The 12,916-nt window shown below is 48.8% G+C and overlaps 1 protein-coding gene across 1 annotated transcript in view; it reads right to left on the bottom strand.

Annotated features, from left to right (window-relative positions):
* Positions 1-1,752, bottom strand: part of SLC7A14 (solute carrier family 7 member 14) — a 29,285-nt gene extending 27,533 nt beyond the window's left edge. The window contains exon 1 of the mRNA XM_027685567.1: positions 1,724-1,752. The gene's annotated coding sequence lies outside the window, so the exon portion shown is untranslated. The remainder of the gene's footprint in view (positions 1-1,723) is intronic.
* Positions 1,753-12,916: the final 11,164 nt, after the last annotated feature.

Raw genomic sequence — 12,916 nt, 5'->3', positions numbered from 1 at the left:
TAAAGGGCTGAGGCAAAATTTCCTTCCTACGTCTCCACTTGCTGAGCAGCAACTGAACAAGACATTTTTTCCCTAGTTCTTGTTCAACAGCTTGTCCTATCACAGCTCTTGCTTCTGTGCTGTCTTCTCAGATATGTACTGCACATTTGACTTTGAGAAGATCCAATATTCCTTGTTGGTATTATTTACTACTTATCAGTCTGTGTTTTGTTGGCAAAGTTTAGCACCTTTGATAGATGAAAAAGGGAAATTGGGCCTTGGATCTCTGCAAGAATCCTTTAATTCTCTGCTGTCATGCAACAAGGATTCCTCATGGAGAGCAAGAACAGATTGTCAGTTTAACCTAGGTAACTTTTCTCTCTAGTGTCATTTTTGGCTTATTTGAGGGTTTTTGTTTGCTTACAATATGTTGTTCAACTCTGGTAAGTCACATGCCAATAAAACAAACACACGTAAATATCTTTAGCAACCAGACTTTCAGTCTCATGACAGTTTTTGGGCAGTTAAACAAGTGCCTTGGCATGCTAAAATGTACTCGCCTACTACTTAGGGACACTGGGAGAATTAATTAGCTAATATGCTAGATAAAATCAGACATGGTCCTTTTGAGACAAAAGTCTTCTCTGGGGTCGACCAGAGTGATACGGCTTCCTACTCCCAGAGTCAGTGTTGATTTTGGACTCCTGTACTACAGCACTTTCAGCACAGCCTGTGACAGGAAGGCACTAAGTCTATCTGCACAAACTCTTATTTAATAAGCAACAAAACCTGGGCTGGAAAGCAATCTGAGGGATTGCTGGAGCACACCTACCCGAGGCCGAGGCGGGCAGGCGGCTGGTACCAGTCAGCTCCAAAATACCCGTGTGGAATCAATAAACAGCACCGAGCCGGGGTGACGTAAAGAGGAAGCCAACTCCATTACCGGCCTCCAAGTCGCGGGGAGTTTTGCCGGCGCCGGCGGGAGGACGGAGCCGCAAAGGGGGCCCGTGTGCGTGGGTCGCCCGCGGCCACGGGGGAGCCTGGGGGGGCCGGGGCCGCCTGCGCCGGGGGCCGCCCCGTCGGGGCTTCAGCACCGCGGACAGCGCCCGCCCGGCGCCGCCGGCCCCACGCGGGACCGACCCCCGCATCACCCCGAGCCGCCCCGCCGGGTGACACCGGCCCCGCGAGTGTCACCGGCCCCGCGGGTCTCATCTGTCCGCGCCCGCCTCCCTCGCAGTTTTCCCTCTCCTCCGATTCTGTTCCCCCATTTCCCCCCTTCCCGCAGCTTCCCGACGTTCCCCCCCCGGCGGGTTCCGCGCGGTCACCTGTAGCGAGAGCTGTCGCTTCACTCAGACCACCCGATATCCCTCCTCTCACTCTGCTCTTCCCCCGTTTCCTATCAATCCCGCGCCGTCAGCGCCGGCGCCCCCGCCTCCTCCTCCCCGCCGGCGAGTGCCCCGACACTCCGTAAACACGGGGCCGCGCCGGGCCGGGACGAGGGGATGCTCAGGCGGGCTGGGGTCCCCCGGGGCCGGTCCCCCGTGTCCCGGAGGAGCCGGGGCGCTGCCCTTGCCGAGCGGGGCACAAAACCGGCCCCGTGTGCGCGGGGGGGGGGCCGCGGCCGCGCTCCCCCGCGGGGCTCCGGGCAGACCTTTCCCGGGCTCGCCGCCCGTCCCCTGCTCCCCGAGGGGCTCCGAGGGGCTCCCACCTCCCCTCCCTCCGTCCCCGCGGCGCGGGCACTCACCGCGGGCGCGGAGCGCGGCGGGCGGGCGGTGCTGCGGGGCCGCCGCGGGCGCGCTCCCCGCGGGGGCGGCTGCGCTGCTGCAGCCGGAGGGGCGGGGGGGCCGCGCCGGCACCGCCGACCCCGGCTCCCGGCAGCGCACGCAGGGCGGAGGGAGTGAGGAGGGAGGGAGGGGGGAGGGAGGGAGGGATGGAGGGAGAGAGGGATGGAGGGAAGGAGGGAGGGAGGGAGGAGGGCGCTGCAGCTCCTCAATTATTCGGCGCTTCCCCTCCCCGCCTCTGCCGCATGTGACCGCCGGCAATACCCACGGGCCGTGCCGGGCCCGGGAGACCTCCCTGCACGGGGCTGCCGCCTCCCCTCCCACCGAGTCCTTCCTGCCTGCCCAAGTGTCCCGAGGGCTGCAGACGGCATCCCCCAAACTGTCTGGCTGCTGGAAAATAACTCTTCTGTCTGCCTCCCCCAGAGCAGGGCTTTCCTCATCCCAGGGACAAAACGTGGGGAGCCTGGTTTTTGTTTTATCCTTGAACTGCACTGTGAGATTTGGGTGCTAATGCCATAATCCCGGAACAGACAGAATTAGGACTAAAATAATGCCTCATGCATTGCAGCATTCTGTGTTGTCCAGCCCTCGGCACGGCATGGCTGGGAGGAGTTAGGTATCAGGTGCAGGATGTGTTTAATATTTTATATCCATAGCTGCTTTTCAGGATAGCTGGAATTCATGTTCAAGATTATTCCTTTTTGCATTTTTATTTCTTGATCCTGGCAGTTTGGTTCACTCTGGATACACTCACTGGCTGTATCTGTGTCGTACCATTTTGGCATCAAATCCAAACTGGTTTCATCTCCAGTTATGCCTGGTGAGAATCAGATTTCAGTCTCTGTTACAGCTTCATGCTAGAGCTTCTAACAGGACCTATTAGAAATGCAGGCTGTGTCTCAAGTGGAGAGAAACTTTTCATTCTCTAAGTACTGAAATAAATGTCTGCTCATAAAAATGAAAGATGGTATCCTTCAGTGGGATCAGTTCAGTTCAGAAGTCAGTGTTTGCCCAATGTGTGTGGCCCTGACAGGAGCTGCATCAGTGGCAGTGACCTTCTGGGGACATACAGGCAGCGACACTGCACAGATAAACCCAGACAGGGTGGGGGTTGGACTAGGTGACCTTTAAAGGTCCCTTCCAGCCCAAACTATTCTATGATTCTGTGTCCATGATCTTGTCTTTGTCCAGGGTAGCAGACCACATGTCTTCTCTGATGGTTTTTGTGGCTTTCCAGATGAGTGCCATCATTTTCCCAGTTTCTTACCAGACTCTCTCCAGCTTAGCTTTACCTTGCTCTTTCCCCCCCCCTCGCAGCAGTCTCTTTGCAGGGCCTCTCTTCCCAGACAGGAACAGAAGAGACCTCTCCCAGGTTACTGCTGGTCAGCAGAAGGTGTCATCACAGGATGACAGGATGCTCTGTCCCCTTCCTGTTGCTGTGGCCAGCACACATCTCATTGTACAGCACACAGCAGAAAAAGCTTTGTTGGAGCCAAAGTGCAGCCAGCTGATTACTCTCTTCACAACCAGCCATTTTGAAACCCTGTTTTTATTCTTTTCCTTATTCTTTGATTGCCTGAAAGCAACACTGAGCACTGCAGCTGCCCTCCTGTCCCTCTCTGTAGTCCCCATGCGTCCTGTTTGGTTGTTGTTTCTCTTCTCATTCACTGGCTTCCCCCAAGTGCTTTTGCTCAGTCCATGGAGAGTGGATACAGCTGATATCAGGAGCTTTCCTTTGACTAAATCTGCGCAGAAGTGAAAACCTTCTCCATTTGTTATTGCACCTTGTTTTGCAGCATTTCTAAGACCATGGTGAACTCTATCTGACAGCACCGCCAGCCTTTTGTGCTCACATCCAACTCCTTGGTGCTTGTAGAGTGTGTGAGTAAAGGACATGGGACTGTTTGTTTCTGAAAGGATTGTCAGTCTGACCAAGTTTTAATGGGACTTATCTGTGTGTGGGGGTTCAGAATCAATTGAGTCACATTTACTACTTGGGGCTTGCATAGCACAGCATGTGCAGTTGGACGGCAGTTTGGTTGGCAGCAGCAGAGAAAGGCTTTTGTGTCTCTTAGGAAACCCTTGTAGCACCCAAGTTGGTACAAATCACTGTGCAGTTCCACGATACCACCCCCATCTTCCACCTTCTACTGCTCAGAACTCTTGCTCCGGCAGACTTTGCTGTGTAATAGCTTCACAGACCCTGTTTTAGTCCAGCCTTGATCTACTTTGTGTAAGTTTGCCTCTGTTCTATCCAGTGGTACCTGCTGTTAGCTCCACAAAACAACCTGCCACCACTTCAAGTAATAAATGTTGCAAGCGTTTTGTCAGAGGCTCATTTAAGCTGTTTCTCATTAATCTTTACCCTGTTCTCATGAGTTTTGTAACTTCCAATCTTGCAGGAAGATGAATTTCTACACCTACCCCTCTAATGATGCTCTTCAAGGTGATTAAATGTGGATAAAGAACCGAGTGAGGACAAGTTACCCTCTCAACAAGTCCCATCAGCAAGGTCGCCCTCAGGTTAAGGTGAAATTTTCCATAGCAGCCAAGCACACGATGATACTTTCACAGCAGAATTTCTTCTGTTCTCAGGCACTGCCCACTTTCTAGACCAAACTAATTTCTGCCCTTTTTTCGCTAACAGCAAGTGGCCATCTGACTAGTAATTTAAATACTTAATCCTATTTTGAATTTCACCAAGGCTTTGGCCTCAATAACACCTTGTAGCAGGGATCTCTACCAGCTGCTATCTCATTATCTCAGCTGTTTTGCTTATCTCTGTTAAATATGGTCTTTCCAATTTTGTGGGACATAGGTTTCTTTTTTTTTTGTGACTCTGAATACAGAGAGAGAAGAAGCCAGCAGAATCCATTCAATTGATTTTCTTTCTTCCTTTTAATAAAATGTTTGTTTATCTCCCTCATAATCCCCTCATACTTGTCTCATCAGTGACTAATTAATCATGCCATTTAAATACCATGGTTACTGCAGTTTTCTGGGTTATTTCTTTGTCTACAGAGCTTTCTATTAGGACAGTCAACATCTCTTGGCCTGCTGACCCCCAAATTCTTCCAGGGCTTCCAGCATCCTCACCTCATGGGGCCTCTTTCTCTCCATGAAACCTCCCCAGAGTGGAAAGGCTCATCTCTAATTCCTTAAGTTTGATGAGTTTTCCTCAGTGCTGTTCCTCAAAATATTCCGACATTATCAAAACTGACTAATGGGATATTCAAGCTTGGATTTACATTAAGGTCCCAGAGTGTGTGCTTGGTCACTGAACGACATTTTTGTTGGTTTTAAAAAGGTGCACTGATCTGGGTTATATTCCCAAACAAAAAATTATTTGAAACCACTTGAGAGAACCCACAGCACCTTTCCCTTTCCATTTCTGTGTCCATGTGTGCTGCCTGCCATCCCTCCAGCAGCTCCTGTTAGACAAACAGGGCACAGCCTCTATCATACACTCATCATTTAGCAAAGGTAGTTTCAGTGTCAGCTGGCTCTTAGGAACAATTGATATTTCATAGAAAAGCTCTTCTGTCTGCAAACACCAGGTTGCACAGGGACATTGTATTAAGCAGCCACTGGGATGAAGTGGTGGGAGCCTGTCAGCCCTGCACCTGCTTGCTCTGCATGCCTGGGAGCTCATGTCCACGGCTTTGGCAAGTGTTCTCTCTTTGATTCGGTCTGTAGCATCACAAGGTATCTCACAGAACAGCAGGATCTCCCAGACATCCACTGCAAAGTTCAGCTGACAGTGTCTCTGAGCCTAGACCAGGTGGAGCCCTGCAGAAGTGCCAGTATTTTTAGAAACAGTTTTAGAAACGCTGTCTGGTCTCAGGGAGCATGTTGACTGCACAGGCTGTAATTTCTTTGGGTGAGGGATGGTCTCTACATGTTTTATGGGATCCTGACCTCACTGGGACAGTTCAGCTGGGCAGATGCAATTAGCTGAGCAGCTGGAAGAAAGTGCCTGGAGTGGTGAGCTGTGCCTGCCTCTTCCCTGGCTCCATGAGCTCTTACCCTGATGCACAGGGACTGCAGCCCTGACACCGCTGGACAGGGGATGATCCCAGCACTCACAGGGCACCCTCTTCATTATTTAAATTACTTATTTGTAGTGGAACTGGCCATGGGCTTAATTTATGCTTAGGGCAATGGAAAAGGTTATTCTGCATTGCTAAGTGGCATCTTGGACAGGTTGAAAGGAAACATCCATATGGATATTTCGCATAAACCCGTATGAGATGCTTCCCCCTGCATGGGAGGGAAACCTCAGTGGTGCATGGATATAAACAGAAACTGGGGTAATCCCAGCACACCAAAACCTGGGGATGCTTTGCCATTTGCTGTTGTCCAGCTAAGATTTCTCCCAGCCTCTTTCTTTCTTGCTCCATATCATCCATGCCGGGTTGAGTGGAGAAGACAGATGATATATCCATCAGACCTATTCACTGTTCAGAGACACATGGGGAGATGGAGCATTAAAGAAATCCCTTTCAAGTCCATATATGAACGTACAGTGTAAGCCTAGTTTCAAGCCTGCAAATGAATTGATGCCCTTTGGTTGTGCTATCACTGTCCCCAACAGGGAGATCACACTGAGACCGAGACAGCTGTGCTTGCCTTGGCCATGGACACATAAAGAACCATGTGATGGGGATGGAGGCTGCATGGGGTGGGGATACCTGTGGGGACACCCCACCTTGGGGAGCTGCCTTTCCTGCATTGGGACAGGAGCTGCAGATGTGCCTCTGGGGGAGGCTGGGATAAAGCAGCTGCCAGTGAGAAGGGATTAAATGATTCACTGTTTGGAGGCTGCTGCCTTATTTAAAGGACCACACACTATTTTTTCCTTATCCAGTGAAGACTGCTTTTAACAACCAAATCAGGCAGAAACTCGATTTTTGTTGCCTTCCCATCTTCTTCATCCCACAGTTTAACATCAATGCTTTGGGCCACTGTGTAGCTTCTAAGTGCTACCTGTCCATCCAGGTCACACCAGGTACGCTGTGATGATTATGGCTTAATCAAGTGAGACTTGATACTCTGCTGAGTATCAGTTCCCACTGTCTTGCAGGTGGGTTTAGCTCTTCTGAATTTCAGTTAAAGTCACCCAGGTGCAGCTGATGGCAGGATTTTGTCTTAGTTGTCTGTTCTGAGTGTAAAAGGTAAAGTCCTCCAAAGTCTGCCAGGCACCTTGGGTTTGAAGTGATGTACCACCTGTAACCCATATCTGTCGGCACTGACTTGTCTGGTGTTGAGTGCTTAGTCCAGAGCAGTGGGTTGTGGTGTTTGCCACCTGTCACATGCCCTGTAAGGATGAGCCTCTGAAGCTGAGAGGATTGCTTGGCTTAGCCAGCTACTCCTCTTAGAAAAGCTGGTTCTAGCAGGACCCATGCTGGGCGACTTTTAGGCAGAAACTCACTCCATCAGTAAAGAGCTTGGAAAGAACATTTTTTCTCTGCTATAGCAGCAAGTGCTGTAAATGCTTTTAGAGTGGGAATACTTTGAGGGGAATGCTTTGAGAGCAAAGCTTTGACAAGGGGACACATGACCTGGTTCACCCATGATGAACAGGGGGCAGGAAAGATGTTCTGCTGCAGGACATCCTCCACTAGACCAGGTTGCTCAAAGTCCCATCCAACCTGGCCTTGAGCACTTCCAGGTATGTTCTGGGAGGCTTTTGAGGGATGACTTGCTCTGCTGTGGTGTTGCACACACCAGGTTGTGTCTGATCTCCATGGCTTTCCCGTGTTGCCTCTCATGCTCCCTACCCTGGACTCATTTCAGCTCATCACTTTTTGTACCTGTCTGCCTCACACAGGGCTGGGGAGATCCATGAGCTGTTTGTCCCCACTGTGGCACATTGTGGTGACAGGTCCAGCTTAGTCTCTGCTGGGCTGCCCATGCCCAGGAGAAGCTGTTTACATTGTCCTCAGTAAAAGCAGTGTTAGGCCACAGTATTTGTTTTGGGTTCATACACAAATAGCTGACTTGTTGCTGCTGAGAGTGCCAGGTTAGATTATCGGTCTTCAGAGTATTTTAGCATTCACTTGCCAAATTTTACCCAAGGACTGAACTATTTCTGCTTGAACAAAAAACAAAACAGAATATTTTTTTCTGGGGGAGGAAAACAGAAAGATATGTGAGTGCTTCCTGGGCACTGTAACTGGCTGTGTGATTTATCCATCCTGCTGCTAATCACGGACAGGGCTTTGCCCATCCCAGGATTTGCCGGGAGGCTGTTGTTTGCATAAGTGCATTTGCTCTGCATGTAAATAAGAAGGTCCATTGTCTGTTGTTTGTTTTTCACAAAAGTGCAGTTTTTGCTGTGCCCAGAATAACTGCTGTTGTCCCAGAAGTAGGCCTTCCAGGAAAGGAAAGGTTTATAAACATCCCAGGGATTGAAGATAAGTAGCATCAGCTATTCAGCAGGAGAGCACTGCACATCTGCTCTGAAACCAACAGCACTGCAGAAAAAGAGAGGACAATATTGATCTGATAGTTTGTTGTCATTGACATTTCTATTGATCTACTATTCCCTGATGATTTCTTACTGCTAAAGTCAAAGGCCAGTGCTGGGAAAGGCCAGGACTGAAGGCAAAAGCCTCATCCAGATGTGCAGCACTGTGCAGTTTTCCTTGGACTAAACACAGTTTCTCAGTTGAAGCTCAGCCAAGATACTTCAGCTGGGTCATTCCAGGTCTGTTCAACCTGATTTTGCATGTCAGCTGAAGGACAATGAGCCAAAGCCTACACCTCTGAAGTCGCCATGGATTTAATATCGTAATGCAGCCTTGGCCGAGTGCAGCTTGAAAGAGCAGAGCAGCACAGATTGAATTACCTGCAGCATATTAGTTGAAATCTCCTACGCAAGACCCACAGGGCATGAAGCAGCTCAGCTTTCGGGGGAGGCTGATAAGATCTAGCCTGTGGTAGCATAGTTTTAGGTTTTAATTTGGCATTCATTATATCATTATCAGTGATCAGGGTCCTGGCTCACTTACGAGCTGCTAATGGGATCTCAGCCAGGTGGCTGCCAGATCCACCGGCTCTGGTGAAATAACTTGCCACGTGTTGGGTCTCTGGTGTACGTCCCATGGCTTGGATAACCATCCTTTAGTGACCCTCTGGCACATGGGGGTGTGCTGTCCATAGGAATACCCCAAAGAAGCTTTAAAATTAATGCAAAAGAAGGACCGTGAACCAGATGGCTTCTCCAGAAAATTAAGATTGGATTTTCAGTAGTTTGTGTATCTTCTACTAACTTAAAATAGCTCCTTTCTGTTTGGTGAGGCAAATAAGACAAGACATTAATATGCACATCCCAGCAGTAAATAGGTTTCAAGAAAGCTTCTGCAGGGCTGGAGGAGAATATTAGGACAGCGTGTTTTTCATCATTGATGTGCCAGCTAGTATGCAAAACACTTGCAGTGCAGGGAAAGGACTGGAAAATTGGGGAAAAAATAAATTTTTCCACTAGTCTGTAGACTGAAAAAAAAAAGGTTGATCCAGAATGGAGACCAAATACTAGTATTGAGTCTGATCCAGTGAGATCTAATGCTAGAAGTACATGTTTCGATGAATCAGTTCTGGAGTGGGCCAGGTACAGGCATGATGTAGCTCTTAAACTCAGCTGAAGCATACATAAATGAAATGCTGCTTACATTGACCCGTTCTTCTTTTTTTTTTTTCTAATTTATTGTTATTTTCCTGGCCCCTGACGTTGCACATTTATAAAGACAGGCTTTTAGAAATTGCATCTCATGGAAAAATCCACCGGGCTTTTCCACAGAGGAGTTAATGGCTTTTATGAAAAGATTTACCTAATCTGAGGTGATGTTTTCAGTCTCATGGAACCAGTGCTGAACAGAGCTGGAAACAAGTGCTGAAGCAGGAGCTGGAGCCATCTCTTCTGTGCAGGGCACACGGGAAAAAGAAGGGCTTTTCTTTGTTTTGTGCTTTTGGGGAAAATAAAGTAGATTTCCATTAAAAACCTGGAGGAGTGAATGAGCAATTTCTTAATGTATCCAGTCAGCAAAAGAGAAATGGCCACATCAATTAGACAAACCAGATTAATGGCCGGGGTGCGTCCTGGCTGTCCACGTAAAGCACGGACAGCCCGGCTACTGCTCAAATACACCCAGATAAACCCAGGCAGTGACTGATCTATATTTACCTTCTTGATTTACCAGAACAGAAGCCAGCAGGGACTCTGAAGCATATGATTCAATCATGTTTCTCATGGCTTATACAACTCCTGGTTAGGAAATGCTGCCTGTTGCAGGCAGGAGAGAGGGCGAGGGAAAGCCCCCGCCTTTTCATCCCCTCTCCATCCCCTGGATGGGGGAGGTGAATCTTCAGTGGTCCTCATCATGCAGTGCTGGAGACAGCATGTACATCCTGGATCCACCCTTGTCTCATTCAGATGTTGTGTTCGACTTGCTCTGTGAAAACCACAATATTTGAACTGCATTTTGATGACCTGCATCGAACCACAAGCCAGGGCTGCAAGTTCACTGTTGTGCTGCAGGGCAAGGGGATGTTCCACAGCTCAATGGCCTCCTTGGGGACAGCAGGGACCCCAGCTGCCTCAGCCAGGCTGAGGACACAGCATGTCCTGGGGGCTTGGCAGGGTGGGCAAAGCTGACAAGAGGTAGCTGTTAACCAAACAAGAGCATGAGAAAGTGAGCAAACAAGCCTAAGCTGCAGAGGAACCACATAGCACTACAGAGGGAATGAGGAGAAGCCCTCTGTTAGAGTTCATCGTCATCTTTTACATTCACAGCATCACTAGTAATTAAAAAAATGCTAATGCTCCATTGTTCTCTCACCAGCCTAAAAAAAAAATTGTTTCAATTCCCTTTTCTTATTGCCATTCCCTTTGCACTGGTGCCGAGCTGATGGATGCAGTGCTGATAACTGGGATTGGCCACTGGGTCTTTCCCACCGGGAATTATCAAGCAGAGGCACTGGGAACAAAGCTGCTCTGTGGAAAAGTGCTTCATGGAAATGGCAACCAGAGGCTGCTGACCCAAAAGCTGCTCCTGTGTGGTGGCACTGGTCACCCCAGGGGACAGTGGGGACCTGCCTGCACAGGAACAGCCCCACAGCGAGGCTGAGCTCAGGCAGGAGGAGCCAGGAGCATGGATGGCAGTGGATGGGATTAAACCCAGCATCTATGCTTTAAGAAGAAATTAAAATTGGTCTTTCTGTTAACAACCTTATGTGCTGATACAGGATTATATCTAGACCGAGTTCCGAACGGAGACTTGGCTGCTAATTTTAGCATTATGGAATTTCCTGAGGTGTTTTTATTACACAGAAAGGAGTAAGGAGAGTTACACATAATGAAATTTTGCAGTAGGATAGCACATACTGCAGCGTGTGACAGTTACTTAATCACCCCCCCTACACACTAATGTATGTATAAACAGGCTTCACCCAGCTTGAATTCCCACTTTCCCATTCACCAGGGAGCACGAGCTGCCTGGCGCTTTGTGCCACACACAGTGCCCAACACCACCAGTTCCTTAAATACATTATAGATGTACATTCCTGCAGGCAATTTTTATCCTCTTGTGCCCACACGGAATCACAAAGTCAAATTATCCTGGGGCTTTTATGAAGTTTCTGGTGTTGAGGCATGCAGGAGGAGACACAGGAAAATGCAGTTTGTTTCACTCTTTCCACTGTCCACTCTGGAAATAGCTGCTTAGGAGAGTAATTTCCCTTTTCCTGCTGGGCATCGGTCTGGAAGTGTGCTGTGCTTCAACACAGTTGCTGTAGAGCATCACTGGCCACTGCTGAGTGACTTATATCACTTTCCACCAGCTCATCTTCAGAAAGGTGAACAGTGAATAAAGAACAAGATGTGTGTTTTCCTTTCTTTTTATTTTTTTTAAGCAAGAAACCCCAGTGTTTTGTTGACACAGAACAAGTAACAGTTCATTTGCAACTTCCCTAATGAAGCTAAATTATTCTGAATAAATTAAACATTAAAGCAACATCTAAGCAAACCCAGGCTCCTGATGGAGTTTAGTTCGACTTGGAAATGCAGATGATCAGCCTAATGGGTTCCTCCAAGATAACCAGTGACATCCCTTATCCAGCCTCACAGTTCCCTCACAATATCCAAGTCTATCCTCCATTTTTTTCTGGCTTTTCCATGACTTATATTATTTCCTGCTGTCAGTGGATTGTCTTTGTATTTCCCAGTCAGAGCATTCTCACAAGTGGAATGGTACCAGTCGGTCTCCTCATACAGCAGTTTGGCTCTGAACTGATAAAAACAGACGAGCACTTAAATTGAAGAGTCATTTGACATTGTGCAGTTAAAGGAAATGTTCTTCGTTATGATAATTAATGATTCTTGAAGGCAGGGAGCAGGGAGTGGGCAGTCAAGGTTTCTGCTGGCTGGGGAGAGGAGGAGGAGGGGAGAGGGCAGGGGAACATACTGCCAACTCCTCTCCGCAGGAAAAGCGGTGGATATCTGTGGGGAGGGAAGAAATGCATGCTCAACACTAAAGCAGAAATCTAGAGTTATCTTAGTAATCTCCAAGGAAATTTGTGATTTTGCCTCTGGTAGGAAGGACCATTGGGAAATACACAGCTGTCAGAGGGTGCCAAGTGGCCAAATCTGGCAGCAGAGACATATGTGCTTAAATCAGAGCTGAATTTGCCTGCTTGTTCTGATTTACTAGTGCCCTTTCCGGACTTTTTCCCCAGTTAAGGTTGTCATTTCTGTCAAAATGTAACTGCAGAGCTGTGCATTTTAATTCCACGTAATTACAGTCCTGGGGAGGTTGGTCTTCCCCTGCATCAGACATCATCCCTGTCCCCTCTGCCCTGGCAGAAGCAGATTGAAGTGCTATTATGGAAGGTGGCTGAAAGCCACTCTTGTTCTGAGAGGCCTTTCTTGTCCCCCTGCTGTTATTTTTAGAGCTCTGACTCGAGTTTCACTGCCACATGGACGACCTCCTCCCCAGCACTCCCTCCCGAGGTGGGGAGAGGGTGACACAAAAGCCACCCCGCTCCCACCTTCAAAGCAGATGTGACTCAGCCTGCAGTCCGGGGGCTCTTTGTTGAATTCGAAGGAGGATGAGTCACAGGAGGCGAAGGCAGAGGCTCAGCTGGCAGGAATCAGCTGA

The sequence above is a fragment of the Neopelma chrysocephalum genome, unplaced genomic scaffold (genome assembly GCF_003984885.1).
Source record: "Neopelma chrysocephalum unplaced genomic scaffold, ASM398488v2 Primary Assembly neopelma1_69, whole genome shotgun sequence".
In the NCBI taxonomy this organism is placed as follows: domain Eukaryota; kingdom Metazoa; phylum Chordata; class Aves; order Passeriformes; family Pipridae; genus Neopelma; species Neopelma chrysocephalum.
Note: the sequence above shows the minus strand (reverse complement) of the source record. Positions and strands in the feature narration are given on the sequence as shown.